The sequence below is a fragment of the Dermochelys coriacea genome, chromosome 1, assembly GCF_009764565.3.
Source record: "Dermochelys coriacea isolate rDerCor1 chromosome 1, rDerCor1.pri.v4, whole genome shotgun sequence".
NCBI classification, from domain to species: Eukaryota; Metazoa; Chordata; order Testudines; family Dermochelyidae; genus Dermochelys; species Dermochelys coriacea.
This window is the reverse complement of record NC_050068.2, coordinates 97,881,521-97,901,814: the sequence shown is the minus strand read 5'-3', so window position 1 is coordinate 97,901,814 and position 20,294 is coordinate 97,881,521. Positions and strand designations below refer to the sequence as shown.

General features: G+C 40.6%; 1 protein-coding gene and 1 long non-coding RNA gene across 32 annotated transcripts in view; both read right to left on the bottom strand.

The window, feature by feature from the left end:
- MBNL2 (muscleblind like splicing regulator 2) overlaps positions 1 to 20,294 on the bottom strand; it is a 181,211-nt gene that overhangs the window by 68,922 nt on the left and 91,995 nt on the right. The gene's annotated exons all lie outside the window — the stretch shown is intronic.
- LOC122457985 lies at positions 747 to 19,802 on the bottom strand. The gene is made up of 3 exons (XR_006277790.1): positions 19,542 to 19,802; positions 11,107 to 11,109; positions 747 to 757 (listed from the first exon to the last, which is right to left on the bottom strand). It is a non-coding gene; the product is annotated as an uncharacterized LOC122457985 (long non-coding RNA).

Here is a 20,294-nt window from a genome sequence, read left to right as displayed (position 1 = left end):
GATGAGGTTCAACAAGGACAAGTGCAGAGTCCTGCACTTAGGACAGAAGAATCCCATGCACCGCTACAGACTGGGGACCAACTGGCTAAGCAGCAGTTCTGCAGAAAAAGCCCTGGGGATTACAGTGGACGAGATGCTGGATATGAGTCATCAGTGTGACCTTGTTGCCAAGAAGACTAACAGCATATTGGGCTGCATTAGGAGGAGCATTGCCAGCAGATTGAGGGAAGTGATTATTCCCCTCTATTCGGCACTGCTGAGGCTACACCTCGAGTACTGCGTCCAGTTTTGGGCCCCCCACTACAGAAAGGATGTGGACAAATTGGAGACAGTCCAGCGGAGGGCAACAAAAATGATCAGGGGGCATATGACTTACGAGGAGAGGCTGAGGTAACTGGACTTGTTTAGTCTGCAGAAAAGAAGAGTAAGGGGGGGATTACATAGCAGCCTTCAACTATCTGAAGGAGGGTTCCAAAGAGGATGGAGCTCGGCTGTTCTCAGTAGTGGCAGATGACAGAACAAGGAGCAATGGTCTCAAGTTGCAGTGGGGAGGTCATGTTGGATATTAGGAAACACTATTTCACCAGGAGGGTGATGAAGCACTGGAATGGGTTACCTTGGGAGGTGGTGGAATCTCCATCCATAGAGGTTTTTAAGTCCCGGCTTGACACAGCCCTGGCTGGGATGATTTAGTTGGTGTTGGTCCTGCCTTGAGCAGGGAGTTGGACTAGATGTCTTCCTGAGGTCTCTTCCAATCCTAATCTTCTGTGATTCTATGTAGAATCCAAATTCACCCTCTTCCTGAGATTTGACTTTGTTAATGAAGAAATCGACAAGTTGATAAAGTTCAGCTCACATCTTCTGTTCAGGCATGGCTAATCCAAGAAAAGGGACCTACTTAGCCTGGGGCTAATATATCTGCCTTCTATTATTCTCCTATAGCCATCTGGCCTGACCCTGTCACAGTGAGTACAAAGTAAAATTCTATAGCTTACCTCATTTTAAAATATTCTATTAGGTTTTTCAAGACACTTAACTATCATATTTACTATAACACGCACTGCACATCCTATAAATAATTACTACTAGTAGTAAGCTGTCAAATAAATTTCATAATAACAACTATGTTAAAAGAATTTTAAGGTTGTAAAGTCAAGTACTCAAAAAATTAAGAAATGTCAGAGTTCAGGTTGTCTGTGCAACCTCAATTTGGCCCATTGTGTCTATAATACATACTATTTTTTCCAAACCACCCCTGCCTGAATCAGAGAATGGGTAGTTATTCAATATTTCTTTTTGTTGTTCAATGTGTGGTCCCAGGCCTTTAAACACACACCATCCAAATCCTGCAGTGAACACATTATTCATTTCCCCATGGGTATTTTCTCTATGATGCTCTGACCATAGCATCTGAGGCCTTAATTCATACTCACAGGCCTTAATGTATTTATCTTCTCAAAACTCCTGTGAGAGTAGGTGATATTATCCCAATTTTACAGCTGAGATCTTAATCTCTTTTACAAAGAGATTAAGGCCACAATTGTCAAAACTATCCACCAATTTTGACTGTCCAATTTGAGGCACCTAGGGCATGATTTTTCAGAATACTTAACATTTGTAAACAGTTAAAGTTTAGCAAAGTTATAAGCAATTGAACATTGGATTTTATAATGGAAAGTGTTGGGCAACATCAAATATAGCTCGGTCTATACGAATACATTGTATCTGTAGTCCACTTAGTCAATATACCCAACCAAAAGAGAATCACTATCTATGTTCAATTAATTGATTTAGGAATAAACAAAGTTAAAACACAATGATGGTAAACATAATTCAGTAAAAGCTTTTAAAAATGAAAAGTGAAGGCAAAATTTAATACTGTCCAAAAATAATTTTAAGCAAACGAATATTATCAACTACGTCCCTCAACTACCCTACCCTATAGACCGTTAAATGCTTCCAAAATAACACTATTGGAGATATGGTACCCCTGGATTCAAGTGGTAGCCCACAGAAAACTACTAGTTATAATCAGATGTAACAAACCCAAACCTTTCACTATGAAGAAGTCCCTTTCATTTTCCAAAAGATGCAAGGCTTGGGTGCAAGCTGATGTCACAAGAATTATCTCCTGGTATAGTGTTTAAGCTTCTATCACAACGGCCCTGCTAGAGTGTTTGTCAACAGCAGCAGAACTAGTTCTCTGATCACTACAACTCCAATTAGTTGTCTGGGAATAAATCTGACTATGATAGCTATGCCAAATTGATACATTGGGGATGAGATAGAGAGAGCTACAGCGGTAATTAACTAATTATCCCAGAAAATAGAAAAGGCATAGAAGGGGAACCATTGGGAAAGAGAGCGTCACGTTGAAGCTGGCTTTGAGAGGTCTTGGAAGGCGAGATCTTCTCCCTCACCTATATTTGGTCTAAGCGGCTGAGGAATTGTAGATAAGGTTCTATACAATACTGTAAAAGTGACTGGGGAACACTGTAAATAAACCACACATAGTGTTTACAAGGGAAGAAAGTCTCCAAATGGGTTGTGTGTGCAGGTGAAGGCAGGAGCAGAGAGGTAACCCTGTCACAGTCTAGAAAGGGCTAACTTTAAAAAATTAAGGAAATTAGTTAGGGAAGTGGATTGGATTGAAGAATTTATGGATCTAAAGGCAGAGGAGGCCTGAAACTACTTCAAGTCAAAGTTGCAGAAATTATGCAAAAGAGTTGGACCTTGCAAAGCAGATTAAAACCAATAGTAAAACGTTCTATAGCTATATAAATAAGAAGAAAACAAAGAAAGAAATGGGACCGCTAAACACTAAGGATGGGGTGGAGGTTAAGGATAATCTAGGCATGGTCCAATATCTAAACAAATACTTTGCTTCAGTCTTTAATGAGGTTAATGAGGAGTTTAGGGATAATGGTAGGACGACAAACAGGAATGAGGATATGGAGGTAGATATTACCACAACTGAGGTAGAAGCCAAACTCGAACAGCTTAATGGGACTAAATCGGGAGGCCCAGATAATCTTTATACAAGAATATTAAAGGAAATGGCACATGAAATTGCAAGCCCATTAGCAACATTTTTTAATGCATCTATAAACTCAGGGGTTGTACCGTATGACTGGAGAATTGCTAACAGTTCCTATTTTTAAAAAAGGGAAAAAAAGTGATCCGGGTAACTACAGGCCTGTTAGTTTGACATCTGTAGTATGCAAGGTCTTGGAAAAAATTTTGAAGGAGAAAATAGTTAAGGACATTGAGGTCAATGGTAATCGGGACAAAATACAACATGGTTTTACAAAAGGTAGATCGTGCCAAACCAACCTGATCTCCTTCTTTGAGAAAGTAACAGATTTTTTTAGACAAAGGAAATTTACCTAGATTTCAGTAAAGCGTTTGATACTGTGCCACATGGGGAATTATTAGTTAAATTGGAAAAGAGGTGGATCAATATGAAAATTGAAAGGTGGATAAGGAACTGGTTAAAGGGGAGACTACAATGGGTCACACTGAAAGGTGAACTGTCAGGCTGGAAAGAGGTTACTAGTGGAGTTCCTCAAGGATCGGTTTGGGGACCAATTTTATTTAATCTTTTTATTACTGACCCTGTCATATAAAGCGGGAGTGTGCTAATAAAGTTTGTGGATGACACAAAGCTGGGAGGTATTGCCAATACAGAGAAGGACCGGGATATCATACAGGAAGATCTAGATGACCTTGTAAACTGGAGTAATAGTAATAGGATGACATTTAATAGTGAAAAGTGCAAGGTCAAGCATTTAGGGATTAACAACAAGAATTTTTGTTATAAACTGGGGACGCATCACTTGGAAGTAACGGAGGAGGAGAAGGACCTTGGAGTATTGGTTGATCACAGGATAACTATGAACCGCCAATGTGATATGGCGTGAAAAAAGCTAATGCGGTTTTGGGATGCATCAGGCGAGGTATTTCCAGTAGAGATAAGGAGGTGTTAGTACCGTTATACAAGGCACTGGTGAGACCTCATCTGGAATGTTGTGTGCAGTTCTGGTCTCCCATGTTTAAGAAAGATGAATTCAAAGTGGAATAGGTACAGAGAAGGGCTACTAGGATGATCCGAGGAATGGAAAAACCAGTCTTATGAAAGGAGACTCGATGAACTTGGCTTGTTTAGCCTAACTGCACACAATATTCCAGATGAGGTCTCACCAGTGCCTTGTATAATGGTTCTAACACCTCTTTATCTCTACTGGAAATACCTCACCTGATGCATCCTAAGACCGCATTAGCTTGGCTTGTTTAGCCTAACCAAAAGACGGCTGAGAGGAGATATGATTGCTCTCTATAAATATATTAGAGGAATAAATACCACAGAGGGAGAAGTATTATTTAAGCTCAGTACCAATGTGGACACAAGAACAAATGGATATAAACTGGCCACCGAGAAGCTGAGACTTGAAATTAGACAAGGGTTTATAACTATCAGAGGAGTGAAGTTCTGGCTTCAAGACTAAGCTTGATAAGTTTATGGAAGGGATATGATATGATGGGATAACTGAATTTTGGCAATTAATTGATCTTCAACTATTAGTGGTAGATATGCCCAATGGCCTGTGATGGGATGTTAGATGGGGTGGGATCTGAGTTACTACAGAGAATTCTTTCTGGGTGTCTGGCTGGTGAGTCTTGCCCACATGCTCAGGGTTTAGCTGACTGCCATATTTGGGGTCGGGAAGGAATTTTCCTCCAGGGCAGATTGGCAGAGGCCCTGGAGGTTTTTCGCCTTCCTCTGCAGCGTGGGCATGAGTCACTTGCTGGAGGATTCTCTGCACCTTGAAGTCTTTAAACCACGATTTGAGGACTTCAATAGTTCAGACATAGGTTAGGGATTTGTTACAGGAGTGGGTGGGTGAGATTCTGTGGCCTGCGTTGTGCAGAAGGTCAGACTAGACTATCATAATGGTCCCTTCTGACCTTAAAGTCTATGATTCTATTAACATGAGAATGGCGATACTGGGTCAGATTAATGATCCATCTAGCTCAGTATCAGGTCTGCCAACAATGGCTGGTGCCAGATGCTTCAGAGGGAATGAACAGAGCAGGGCAATTTTATGAGTGATCCATTCATTGTCATCCAGTCCCAACTTCTGGCAGTCAGAGATTTACAGACACCCAGAGCATAGGGTTATGTCCCTGTTTAAGCCTAAATTGGAGTGGATCTCGTTTCTCACTCAACAGTTCCCTTTTACAGAACCTTGGTGATATTTCTTGTTGGTCTTCCAGAAGGTGCAGGCTACTGTGGCCAGGGTTTGCCAAATAACCCTTTAATGGGTCCGTAACAGTCTCATTAGCAGAAAGAGCTTTTTTACCAGATGCAGGCACTTGCAAGATGTCAAACCATGGATAGGGTCCTGGGCTTTTCCAAGGAAATATACAAAGACCGAGACTCTCTTAAGCAGGTCTTGAAACCCCTTAAAGTATCCAGTTGGGATTTTACTAGATGGAATCATGGTCTCCTTAAGGAGGGATGGGGAAACAACTGAGGGACTCAACAAATCCATGCAACGGGCTGGAACCTCCTCAGGCTGAAGAGACAGCTATGTGGGTTGTTCAGGCACAACCTGGGTAGCTGATGACATACAGGAGGAGCCCTTATGGACCTGAGGCCTGTCAGGAGAACTCTTGCATCCACAAGAGGCCCTCAGACTCCATAAAGACCACATGGACATCGTTAGGTAAGAACATGGCAGCCATGGTATATGGAACCACACACTGGTTCCATAAAGCAATGGTCTCCATAAAGTATGTCCTGGGAGTTGGACTCTCTGTGTGAGGCAGATGACACAGGAAGACAATTTGGGGAACATATGAGTGTTCCACACTGTCATCAGTGTTCCTCTCCGTCGTCATTGGCTTCTAAGGCCATTGGGAGGACAGTAGATATAGGAGAAGTACCATGTACCACAGGGAGAGATGGGCCTGCTACTTCCAGAGTCTCCAATATAGAGGGTAAGAGTGATTCCAGCTCCTGGGAGATTCTTAAGATCTGTGGGTATTGTGTATGCAGTCGGTGCAATACAATGCAAGGGGGAGCTGGGGTCGCTGACAAAAGGCTGTGGTGCTGGCACCAGAGATGTAGAGAATATCAACACAGCTCACCAAGAAGTAGATGGTACTATGAGGACCAGAGGAAGGCTGAGGGGGTCCTTAGCAAGCTCTTCAGTGCTATGGCCTCAGTACTGAGGTGAGGATGAGCTTCAGCAGTAATTCTGCCAGGCCGCAAAGTCTCTCTAGAGACAGAATGGTGTGGGGAAGCCAACTTTCTCTTTGAAGAAATCTTAGAGACCTGTCTCTACAGTCCTTTGTCCCTACACCTTTCTTGTAGACAGCTGCCTACCCATCCTACTAGATTTTCAAGCAGGAGATGTTATTGACAGGGCTCAGGAAACTCCAGATCCAGTGCTAGCACTCTTAGGGACTTTCAGATCACATAGAGGGGTGGATGGTGTCAAGTGGCCCAGGGTCCAAAGCCAGCCTCATTGATTTGTCTGTCAAGTAAATTTGGAAACTGGATTTTATAGATTTGTAAGCCCTAGAAGTGAAGGACTTGCAAATGACTCATTTTCTGGGAATATGCAGTTTTCCCAGACAAAAAACCATACATGTTAAGTGCCCATCGTTAATGGGCATAGCACCTTTGCATGAGGAGAAATACCAAGTACCCCAGATTTAAGAAGAAACCGTCCCTGTACCAGGAAGGAAAAAGATGGGTTCCTGGCAAAAATGAAACCTATATTAACCATACATATATTAACCCTAACCATACAACTATTAACCATACAATTTACCAATAAATAAATACATTTTTAAAAAAGGGCCAGCAGTTCATTTGAGCAATGCACAGAGAGAAGCTCCATCTCGAAGCCAGGAGGTGGTGAAAAAAACCGGAATGGCTACTGCTGTCTGTTGTGGCCAGTCAGTGAAGGGCACAAGGACACTTAGGGAGCCTGTGCATGGCCACAGCTGACACTGCTGACCATTCAAAGGGGTGGGTTCTTCTCCCAGCCTATGGAATCTAAAGAGAGAAAGCTCCCTGCTAGATTTAGGGGACAAATTGTGCCTCTATGACAGCAATGATGACTAGACCTCACAGAGAGGTGGTGTTACCTTTGAGAGTCTCTCAGTACTTAGATGTCATGGATATGCGCCTGTGCCATCGTGGACTCAGTTCTGATGGCATGACTGTCTCCTCCAGCAAAGAATCAGCAGACACTGCCAGGGATTCTATTGATTGAATTGATAGTACCGGAGTTGAAGTTCATGCTGCTACCAGAGCCAGTGCCAGTACTGGCTTCTTAGCAGTATTTGTAGGCATGGGTACTGTCGTGGACTGTTCAAGGAAGTTTATTTTCAGATGAACATCTCTGGACTTCCTTGTCCTTGCTGAGAAGGACTGACACACAGAGCATCGGTCTAGTACTTTGCTCCTGCCAAGGCAGAACAGATAGCTGCTGTGGCCACCAGTGAGAGGAATTACACTGTTGCAGGACAGGCAGGGTTTGAAGCTCAAGGACTATGAATCTGTCATTTTGGTGCAGATGGCGCCCAGTGAGAAAATAAATTTCGTTTTAATTTGTTAGGTACAATCTAATAAGCAAAAATAATAATGGGGAAGCATGAAGGGAAGAATGAAGGGAATGAACCCTGGCTAACATTATAGCAGAAGTAAATCCCACTAAGTAGCAGCAGGCAAACACCACTGATTTCACCTCACTGCCACAGGCAGTAAGAGGGAACTTAGGGACAGTGTATAGATGCCTGGAGGGGAGGGGAGGCACAAGGACATGGGTCACACCTGCTCTGTTCAACAGGCACTACTATTTAACGATTGATAGATTCAGGCAGTCAGTAAATCAGGATCACCTCGCTTAACAAAGTCTTATGACAAGGGATTCTTCTCTGTGTGATCTGTTTTGTTCAGAATTTTGGAAATGAGGAGGAAGCTAAGGAATAAATACTTGTACCCTAACTCTAAAGCTGGAGAAAAGACACCAGGTCCTGGTTCCAGGGTGTCAATGGACTGCTGCAGAATTGAATAATTTTTCCATCAGCTTGGAGATTAGCCAGTCCCTTGAAGGACTCCCCCACTGATGACATATTTTCAGAAAAGCTTCTTGGTCCAGTTCCCACTATCCTGTGAAAGCTACTTGTCATGGACAGAGTCAAGTGCCCCATCATGGCCACTTACTAGATGCAGTAAGGGAACTCAGCCACTGGAAGTTTTAAACTTCCCTGGGTCTCAGTAGGCTGAGGCACTGTTTCTTACTTTGGCCTCTCTGGCATATTTTCTGGGCACTGACCGTCCATGTGATACCACTTCACAGAAGTGGAGCCCTTCAGCCCACCTGCCTTAAGCCCTCAGGACCAGTGCCGACACCCACGATACCCCCTTAGTTTAAATACACCTTATCCCAGAATCCCACTGAAGATGTGAGCCTTCTGTGTTACACATTTAACTCTCCCAGGAGGCAGGTGGTAAATGTAGAATATTATACATTTTGAGTAAAGTGTGCATGTAACACATTATTGCTCTTTAACAGCATGAAAAATATGCAGATCCACACAGAATAATAAATCCTACATGCATTTCCCTGCCTCAATTTCTTTATCACTCCAGAGCATTGTTTGGGCTTTCCAGATCCTGCTGCTGGAAAGCATGGTTTGGGCTCTAAAACATGGAGTCTTCTTTCCTAATTCACCTCCTCTGATCTTGGTCCGTGCTCTTCTTTCATCCTGCACACACTTCCTGTGTGTTGCACTGCAAGCTCCTCTGTGAATCTGTTCAGATATTCCCCTACCAACACCTCTGCTTGTTTGCACTGTTTGGTAACTTTCTACTCTCCATTTCTCCCTTTCCCTCAGAGGAATAAGGTAAAACTGTTTTCCTCTAGGATGCAGTTACTCTAGCATAAACTATTGACTGGTCATTAAAAGTCAAGTATTATCCATTGACCCTCTTCTGGAGAAGATTGACACAGCCCTGGTAGCCCATGGAGGATACAGAGAGGCATTCATGATACAGCAATTTGTACAGCAACAGCTTCACAAATTCAGCCAGAATCCATAAACTGTACAGACAAATCTCCAACATCCTCACACCACTCTGTGGCTGATCTCATCCACTTGAGCTCTGTTTTTCCCCTTAAGTTAGATAGATGGAAGACAAGGGGTCCTGCCTACAGGCACAACTGTATCCAGGTGTGGTGACAAGCTGACAGCTCTTGGTGCCTGGGTATGGAGACTTAGAGGGTATGAAGACATGGCAGATTTGTTAAGGTGTCTAAAATACTACAATGCAGACCAGAGTCATGGGACCACCAAGTCATGGTTTTATTGCCATGGGCAAGGAAGAACTCTTCCAAGAGTGAAGGTGTTTTCACTGACACAGGACAAACTTGTGCATCAGCCCCAAGATGAAAATTCCCCACAGGCATGAGGTCTGTGCCTTCTGCAACTGTCAGTGTGAGGCAACCCCATTAGTGATGGAAGAAACAAGGTGAAAGCCACTTAGGGAAAGGAGAAAAGCACCCTACAGTGCCAGAACAGAAGAGCGGGTCCAAGAACGCCCAATGAGTACTGTGCTACAGCAGCACCCATTACCCAATTCCATTCTCACACACCTGTATATAGAAGTCATTGACTACTTTGAATGGAAAGAGGGGTAGATATGGCATAAGAAGCACAGACTGCTACCTTAATCTGAATTGGAGCAGTGACATCAACAGCCATACTTTTCTTATTCTGAGGTTCCCTTCTTAGCCCCACACCCCATTCCTTCCTCTCTTTCATTTTCTCATTATCGTTTTCTTTTGGATGCTAAGAAGTGAAGGGAAGCAGAGGATTAAGGCGAGGACTCTATTGCTCCCACTTAGGCAGAGGAGGCAAAAGAAAACAAAAACAAAAACAAAACTATCTGATGGAAGGGGCTAATAACATCACCTGTGATTGAAAGAACTTTTTGCTAACTAGTTTCTTAACAGGTGGAGCTTGAATGATATTGCCTCTATACTTTTCCTTTTTTAGGCTGGGGAAGAGAAGAAAACAAAGTCCTTATGCAGCTACTAAAAGATCACAAAGAACTTCAGTTGAAAACTTTCTTTATGTGCTAGTGTAGGCTGAAAACCCCTCCACAAAATTCTAAGTTTGGAGGGCAAGAGAAAGTTTTGTTGAAGAAAAAAATTAATGATTAGAGTCCTCACAGGGGTAGTTCTCTTTGAACAATAAAGTGTGAAATATTTGTTTCCATCTTCTACTTGTCTGACATGTACATCATTAGTGATTAGAATTACCACAATACTTCAAATGTGATTTCATCTGAACGGCATTCAGGTTAAAAATATAACGTAGTTTAAACTGTCAATCATTAAAATATTTAAGACTATAATTTTTCATGATGTTTTTGAAATTACAGCTATTCTAAAAAAAAAATTATTTACGTGGGCAAATCTGTCTTTTCCTGTTGCAGATTTTGCATCAGTGTGCCTTAGGAAAATTGTGATGGATGAGCACCATTCATCAGAAGGAACATTCAGAATACACTGTCACCAACCAACATTTGAGTGGGGTTTAACCAACTCCTTTACCTCATCAGTGGGGAATACAAACAGTAGTGCAATTCCTTTTTAATTGAAAAGAATTCTTTATATTTTAATACTAATGGACCATTTGTTATTCCACACACACGATAGCTTTCATCAGTATTTAGTACCCAATGATTACTATAGTTGATTTCTTGGCATACTGAGAACTATCCCAACAGAGTTTGATTATACAATGATCATAAAGCACCCAGATTATTTTGCACTTCTACCTAATGTTGATTTCACAGTTCTTCATTAATTGATAATATCTGGCTTTTATGTAGCACTTTGCATCAGCACATTTCAAAGCGCTGTACAAAAGAGGTCTGTATCATTGTCCCCATTTAACACATGGAGGAACTAAAGCAGAGAAGGTGAGGTGACTTGTTCAAGGTCACCCAGGCCAGTGGCACTGCAGGGAACTGATCCCAGGACTCCAGAGTCCCTGGCCAGTGCTCTATCCACTAGGCAACACTACCTTCCATAAATCAGTGTTCATCGAACTTCTTGCTATTAACATCAGTCACAGGTCTCAATATTTCAGTGGATGAAAAATTTCTAATTAGTTTTAAATGCAACTCCACCTGGAGTAGAGAAACTAGCTATTTTTAGCTGTTTTAGGCACTTCAGTAGAAGCTCCATTATAGCGTGCTGCTGTCTGCCATATTGTAAGCCACAAGTTATCAGTTTTCCTTATGCTGTATGTCAACACATAATGAAAGAGAAAGAAAGAAAAATAAATAAATAAATGAAGATTCATGCCTAGCAGGGTTTTCTTTTCTAGATGTGTTTAAAACTGATATATGGGAAAGGAAGGGGACTAGGAATATTAGGATTGATGATGAATTGATCAATTTTCAGGGTAAAACTAAATTTCTGTTACTGAATTCCACAGTATTCAATATGCTATTATCAAATTAATTGAGAATCCATCAGGAATGGATTACACTAATTCTTTACCTTTAAGATTAAAGTTTTAGTAAAACAGAATACAACATAAGTCATGCTGGACCCCAGATAGACTATTTAAAATGACCTAGTGCCCGAGAAACTATATAGATGCAATCAACCATTTGCCAGCATACTTGATATTCTTTGAAAAGATCTGATCTCATATTACTACAGCATTATCAAATAGCAAAAATATTTCTCCAACACTTCAGATCTGCTTGATGGGAATGCCAGAAAAAAAGCTAGCCTTTTGATGTATTCTGAAATGGTTTTCAAATCTCTCACAGTAGCTGAGAGGATAATCCCGAGATGAAGGAAATCCAATGTCTACAACTTTTTATCAACATTCTAAAAACCTCCACAACAAATACGAGGATCTTGGGGGGAAAGTATCTGTTACTGTATATAGGCATTTATACTATAACTAAGTATCTGACTATCTTCAGGACAGTAAATAACTGGTGAACTTATGCACAAAATTGAAACCATCTCAATTCTTTGGTCCTGTGTTCATTAATAGGAGAGATAACAATGCTATTATTCCCAACTCTCCTGGTCTCTCCTACTATTAAGAAAAATCACAAGTCAGCATACTAATAGATGGGAACTTTCTGTGTTTGAAGATGAAATAAAAATACAATCAAGCTTTCACATACAATGAAGGCCCCCAGGTCCCACTGAAGCCAAAAAAGTTGCCAGCTTCCATGGGGAGAAGGAGCAGCAACAAGTACCACAATTAACAGGGGTTTAGGAAGGATATTCAGCTGTTCCAAATATCTCCTGAATTCCAAGTAGACAAGGCCTAATATATGTCCAAATGCTGAAGCTGGACTTGTGCAGATCCTTAATTTGCACCAAGATCTGATTTTATTTATGATGTCTCAGGCCCGACAAGTTGTTAGATATGAATTCCTAGCTGAGTGATTTCATAATCATAGAAATTAGGAGAGGGTGGGGGGAGTTAGAAAAGAGGTTGCATTTCCACAACTAATAGAGCCAAGTTCTGCTTGTTTGCAAGTTCTGCTTGATAAAGGATCATACAATTTGGTCACACACTCTGCTGAAGTGGAACTATTAACAATCATAAGCTTTAGCTACTAAGAAGTGGCCAGATGCTGTGGTGATGGGTACTTAAGAAATATACCTAACAATGCTGCTATGCAAATCTACAATCCTTAAAGAAACTTTGCTTCAGAGTAGCAGCCGTGTTAGTCTGTATTCGCAAAAAGAAAAGGAGTACTTGTGGCACCTTAGAGACTAACAAATTTATTTGAGCATAAGCTTTCGTGAGCTACAGCTCACTTCATCGGATGCATTTGGTGGGAAAAAAAACCACAACAAACCCCCCTCCCCAAACTAAGGGCTTGTATACATTGGGAATTTTGGTACCAATATAGTTACGCAGATGTTATAGTCACTTTTTATATCAGTGAAGATTCACTGGTGTAGCTATACTGTTTAAACAAACCTTGAAATTCGCAAGTGTTCCAGAGACGTCATATTTAAATATTTGACCTAATTTAAGGATGAAATTTTCAAAGTGCCCTGCCTTTTTGCCATACTATGGTTTATAAAAAAAAGGGATGGTTTAAGAACCAACAATATGTAGGAAAATTAAATTGCAAAAAAAAAAGTGAAAAGGATTTGTACATGAAAAATGATAAGAGTATTGTGTTCATAATTAGATAGATAAATGCACAAATAGTCTGATTTTGACTTGCAGATGCAAACCCCATGTGAAAATGTTACGGGTGTAAATTGTGCTTGGGCCTTTTCAGTACCTGTCCAAACTTCCTGGGCACTGCTCCTAATTATACATATAAAGGGCTATAGAAAAACTGGTAAAGTTTTGTTGATCTGAATGTTCAGTAAGCCATTTGATAAATACAGACAAAAAGAAAAAAATCAATTCTTGTTGAACCCCAAGTGACATTACTTATATTCTGTAGTTCTCCTAAAATACCCAGATTTATTGCAAGTTGCATACTTACTTCATTGTAATACACGGTTACAGACCCTCTGTGCTCAGCAGAAGGTTGCAATTTGAAACACTTCTGTAATTACTAAAATGAGCTGTCATGCTCCACTGAATTTGTCTTTATATTCTCAAGAGTAAACCACAACCTCCCACTTCTCACTAGCCCCTGTGCTGCAGGGATGGGGGGAAATCACTCCTCCTGATAAATGATTCAGTAGTCCATTGAAAATTATAGACTTCTTTCAAAAAGAAAAGGAGCACTTGTGGCACCTCAGAGACTAACACATTTATTTGAGCATAAGCTTTCATGAGCTACAGCTCACTTCATTGGATACATGCAGTGGAAAATACAATGGGGAGATTTTATATACACAGAGAACATGAAACAATGGGTGTTACCATACACACTGTAACGAGAGTGATCAGGTAAGGTAAGCATATGAGAACCAGTAGGGGGGAAAATAAACATGGAGAAATAGTTTTACTTTGTGTAATGACACATCCATTCCCAGTCTTTATTCAAGCCCAATTTAATGGTGTCCAGTTTGCAAATTAATTCCAATTCAGCAGTCTCTCGTTGGAGTCTGTTTTTGAAGTTTTTTTATTAAAGAATTGCCACTTTTAGGTCTATAATCAAGTGACCAGAGAGACTGAAGTGTTCTCCGACTGGTTTTTTAATGTTATAATTCTTGATGTCTGATTTGTGTCCATTTATTCTTTTACGTAGAGACTGTCCAGTTTGGCCAATGTACATGGCAGAGGGGCATTGCTGGCACATATCACATTGATAGATGTGCAGGTGAACGAGCCTCTGATAGTGTGGCTGATGTGATTAGGCCCTATAATGGTATCCCCTGAATAGATATGTGGACACAGGTGGCAATGGGCTTTGTTGCAAGGACAGGTTCCTGGGTTAGTGTTTTTGTTGTGTGATGTGTGGTTGCTGGTGAGTATTTGCTTCAGGTTGGGGGGCTGTCCGTAAGCAAGGACTGGCCTGTCTCCCAAGATCTGTGAGAGTGATGGGTCATCCTTCAGGATAGGTTGTAGATCCTTGATGATGCGTTGGAGAGGTTTTAGTTGGGGGCTGAAGGTGATGACTAGTGGTGTTCTGTTCTTTTCTTTGTTGGGCCTGTCCTGTAGTAGGTGACTTCTGGGTACTCTTCTGGCTGTGTCAATCTGTTTCTTCACTTCACCAGGTGGGTATTGTAGTTGTAAGAATGCTTGATAGAGATCTTGTAGGTGTTTGTCTCTGTCTGAGGGGCTGGAGTTATGTGGTTGCATCGTAGAGCTTGGCTGTAGACAATGGATCGTGTGGTGTGATCTGGATGAAAGCTGGAGGCATGTAGGTAAGTATAGTGGTCAGTAGGTTTCCGGTATAGGGTGGTGTTTATGTGACCATCGCTTATAAGCACTGTAGTATCCAGGAAGTGGATCTCTTTTGTGGACTGGTCCAGGCTGAGGTTGATGGTGGGATGGAAATTGTTGAAATCATGGTGGAATTCCTCAAGGGATTATTTTCCATGGGTCCATATGATGAAGATGTCATCAGTGTAGCGCAAGTAGAGTAGGAGCATTAGGGGACGAGAGCTGAGGAAGCGTTGTTCTAAGTCAGCCATAAAAATGTTGACATACTGTGGGGCCATGAGGGTACTCCTATCAGTGCTGCTGATTTAAAGGTATACGTTGTCCCAAATGTGAAATAGTTATGGGTGAGGACAAAGTCACAAAGTTCAGCCACCAGGTTAGCTGTGACATTATCGGGGATACTGTTCCTGATGGCTTGTAGTCCATCTTTGTGTGGAATGTTAGTGTAGAGGGCTTCTGCATCCATAGTGGCTAGGATGGTGTTTTCAGGAAGATCACTGATGGATTGTAGTTAAATTAGGCTTGAATAAAGACTGGGAATGGTTGTGTCATTGTGTCATTACACAAAGTAAAACTATTTCCCCATGTTTATTCCCCCCCCCCATTCCTCACACGTTCTTGTCAACTGCTGGAAATGGCCCGCCTTGATTATCACTACAGAAGGTTTTTTTTCTCTCCTGCTGGTAATAGCTCACCTTACTTGATCACTCTCGTTACAGTGTGTATGGTAACACCCATTGTTTCATGTTCTCTGTGTATACAAGATCTCCCCATTGTATTTTCCACTGCATGCATCCGATGAAGTGTGCTGTAGCTCATGAAAGCTTATGCTCAAATAAATGTATTAGTCTCTAAGGTGCCACAAGTCCTCCTTTTCTTTTTGCTGATATAGACTAACACAGCTGTTACTCTGAATAATTCTTTCAGGCAGTTTTGATGGAAAATTCAGAGAATGAAATTCTGATACAAGAAAAAAACCACAGATCTCTGGGAAAGTAAGTTGTCATAAAAAAGCCACCTGTATAATTTTTTCAAAAATAGACAAAGAATGCAGCGGAATATCCGTTTTACAGATTCCTCTCTCAAATACTTAAAAAAAGTAAGATGAAGAAAAATTCAACCTGCTGTTCACAAAAACACAACGAGGTACATACCGCTGCATATTATTTCTCAAGTATTTTTATAAGTTCTCTTTTGAATTTGAGTGTCAATGACTTTTCCCCTGTGAAACTCATCCCAGGGAAACCTGGTGTTGTACGTGTTTACATTGTGATATCACAACTCTGAGCTCCCACTGTAATTAGTTAGTGAATTTTAAGGCATGTTTTATGAACAAAATATGAGGTGGATAGAAACCCCACCTAATGGCCCAAGCCCTGGAACAAACATGAAGTAGGTAAGCCTGAAAGGGTAGGATGTGGCCCTTTAGGAAGAAAGGCTGGATTTGGGAAGTATTGAGAATCTGGGACCATTAGGCACCTGATCCACCCCACTGAAGTCAAAGGGAGCTTTACTACAAGCTCAGTATCAAATCTAAAAGATATTTTGGAAGGATGAATGGCAGGGTGAAGGTAGACAGGCTGTAAATCACAGCTGCAGAGGAATCAATTGCTTTGATTTTTATGCAGTTCAACTGCTTTTTTTTTTTTTATTATGCTCAGACCAACTTGCATGTAACAATATGGCCACTGATACAACAGGGTGCCCATCGGCACAGTGGAGTAAGATCAGGAGTTAGGAAGTTCTTGTTGTCTAGGGTACTAATATAGCAGAGCACTTCAGTTTGTGCTTAAATCAAGCCCTACTCAGCAAAGCACCTATTCAGAAATACTGTATGCAAATTTGTAAGGGAAAGTCTTTGTGAAATAGCAGGTGAGGAGAGAATAAACTGCTAAGCCAAATGAGGAAAGCACATACTAGTTAATACACTGTAGTTCATTAATTTAATTGGCATGTGACAAACACTCATTTCAATCACAGCACTGAACTGATTTATAATAAAAGTTTATTAAATAAGAATTAATAGGTTTAAGTGATACCAAGTATAAGGAGTAAAAACAGAAAGGGTTACAAACAAACAACAAGTAAAAATATATTTTCTAATAGCTAAGACCTAATTTAACAAGCTATAGTTTTTGTTCCAGGTAGTTTCCTCACAAAAATCTCCCTTTTCCAGCAAAGGCTGACGAGCTCTTAGCCAAGATTCTGACAGAGCCCATGGCACCAGCTTTCCTTGTCTCCTCAGGTGAAGAATAACCCGACATCTTTCTGTGTCCTGATACCTCAAAGTCTGCCTTTGTTTCAAGAGTCAAATTGATCCCCTGGGGTTCAGTCTCCTGTCTCCTGGGGTGGGGGGGCTCCATCTTGATTAAGGTGTCCCCTGGTATGTTCCAATGTGATGCTTTCTGCTGGAATTTTACAATGTAAATGTCCTTGTAGCAATTCCCGATACCAATTTGCTGGGAGTTGTCCTTCCTTTGTAATCCAGACATGTTGACTTCCCAATCACCCGGTGAGCTTTCATGGTTCTGTTTACCATATATGTAAATTGCAATGGTCAACTTGGTCAATCCTGCTTTATTTGTATTCAAGACCTGGGCCACACCTATTTTCTACTTTGTTCAAATACAGGCTTTAAACCCTAATATCAGAGGACATCCATAACTCCACATACAGCATTGTCACATGTATTTCACAATATTATTGACCAGCATGTTATTAGTTTTCAAATGGTACCTCACAAGGCATATTTTGCACAAATAGCATTACAACAGTGTGAAGACACCAGTGCCTAGGGTCACAGTTACTTTATACTTTTCAAATGATAATTTTACATTATTAGGAAATCTATCAAAAGGAGCACTCTCAAAAGTTGATTATACAAAGAATTTCTCTAGGTGTTTTAACAAACAAAACAAAAAACCACAATATTATGTTGTGTACATCACAGTTTTTATGAGAATCTCTAAAATGTCACATTTTTGCATAGCTAGAAATGAAGGTCTGTTCCTAGGGGAACAGGCACGACTATCTGCCAGTGTAAATTAATATTTTAATGTGTCCTGTAAAAACCCTTCAGCTTAGTGCTGTGTTCGCTGGGACAGTGTGCTGCTGCTAGAGAACAATGCACAGCAGTACTACGCATTTAGCCCCAAGTCTTCAAGAGAGGCTTCTAATGTTGGGTGTCTCCATTTTGGGATGCCCAAATTTAATCACCTAGACCGTTGATAGCCTCAGATCATCAAGACCTGTAAATATAGCTTTAGGGGCCTACAGTAACTTTAGAAATAGCTCTCTTCTCCACTGAGCTGCAGGAGTACTTAACCACTATGTTTTCAAAGCACTGTATAAATATTTACTAATTAACCCTCCCATCCCCTTTTGGAAGGAGGAAAGGTAAATAAATATTACCACCACTTCACATATGGCAAAGCAGAGGCACAAAGAGGTTAAGTAACTTGCTTAAAAATATACAGCAAATCATTCCTAGAACAATCATTAGAATAAAGGTCTTCTTCCAGTGTTTTGGACCTGCAATTTCAGCTGAAGGTTGTTTATTTCTCATATACTACTAAGCTGGTTTGTATTATGTCAGGTAGACCACAGACTACCAAGTCACTTCTTAATGACACAGACACACTTAAGTGCATAGTGAACACAGACATGTTTAAAATATATATACATATGTTGATATAGAAATAATACTGATTAAACCCAGACTAATTTTCAGAATTGGATACATGGAAGCCATGTCCAGAGCCAGATCTTCCACTGAAAAGGTGATACTCCCTATTTTGTTACACAGCTCTTTGACAGAGGAAATGAATGAGAAACTTTTGCAACTAGACATATGCACATTCAGAGGTATGCCAGAAGTTTACTAAACGACATTGCTGTCAGCTATATTCTTAAGTACCCATCACCATACCATCTAGCCACTTTTCAGCAACTAACACACACACATTCAGAGGTGAAGGGGAAGTTTGCTAAAGTTATTGAATTTGAACTGATAAGTTACGCTTGTTCGTTTTGATTTAAGTTTTTTGTTGTTGTTGTACACTATTCACATAAGGAATGCAAAATCATGAAGATGTTAAATAAGACAAGTTCTAACAATTACCTCTGTGGGACTTCATTAGATAATTTGATGCACTACCATTTATCTTTTTTACAGTCATGCACTCAGCTTTCTTTCTGCATGACAGTGCTACTACCGAAGCTGATCAATTTGAATTAAATTTTCAAGTAAGATTCCCTATGATGTAGTTCAAACACCCTATTAACATCTAAAACAAATTCAATCTACTCTATTCTCTACATACATTAATTTTGTAATTATTTTACAAGAAAAAAGTAATTTGATTTCTCTGGCTTTTCCCCCTAGTGTTTCCAGAAATTTTATGTTTTGCATGAACAGAATGCCCAGTTAAGTATAAAATTCTGCTCACAGGGTGGTCACATCTAGTTACAACAGGTACCTACAGTGTTCTTACAAAAATATTCCTATTTATTTGAATGCACAATTGTGCTTAAATGCATCTTTTGAAAAAACTTAGGCAGAAGTCAGCATAGTTCGTAAAATATTTCTACAAAAACAACGAGGAGTCCGGTGGCACCTTAAAGACTAACAGATTTATTTGGGCATAAGCTTTCGTGGATAAAAAACCACTTCTTCAGATGCATGGAGGGAAAATTACAGATTCAGGCATAGATATACTGGCAAATGAAGAGGAGGGAGTTACCTTACAAGTGGAGAACCAGTGATAACAAGGCCAATTTATTGGGTGGATGTGGACCACTCCCAATAATTGATGAGGAGGTGTCAATACCAAGAGAGGGAAAATTACTTTTGTCATGAGCCAGCCCCTCCCAGTCTCTATTCAGACCCAAATTAATGGTGTTAAGTTTGCAAACTTGTAAGTCTTTAAGGTGCCACCGGACTCCTCACTGTTTTTGTGGATACAGACTAACACAGCTACCCTTCTGATAAAATGTTTCTGTTTACTCAGGCTCCTTGTGGTATCCACAGCAATGCAGACATCCAATGTCAACAACTAAAGCAAAGCCAAGAACTAGCTGTCCACAAAACTGAGCTATACTAGCTCAGCAATGCCATGCCCTTCCTTTTGCCTTCTCCATTTACACATCATCTCAAGAGAAATTATTCTAAGATCTCAAGATCACTGGGACCAGTAAATTCTGCAAGTTATATTGATTTAAACCTTTGATCGAACTGAACTTAAAATAAGCTACAGTTGTTCCTCCTTGGTTTCTATGTATTTATCTTATTGAGCCACCATTCTTATGGATAATTTAGTGCTTGTGCTTAAGAACAAAACATGCTAAACAGTGAATGGCTACATATACAG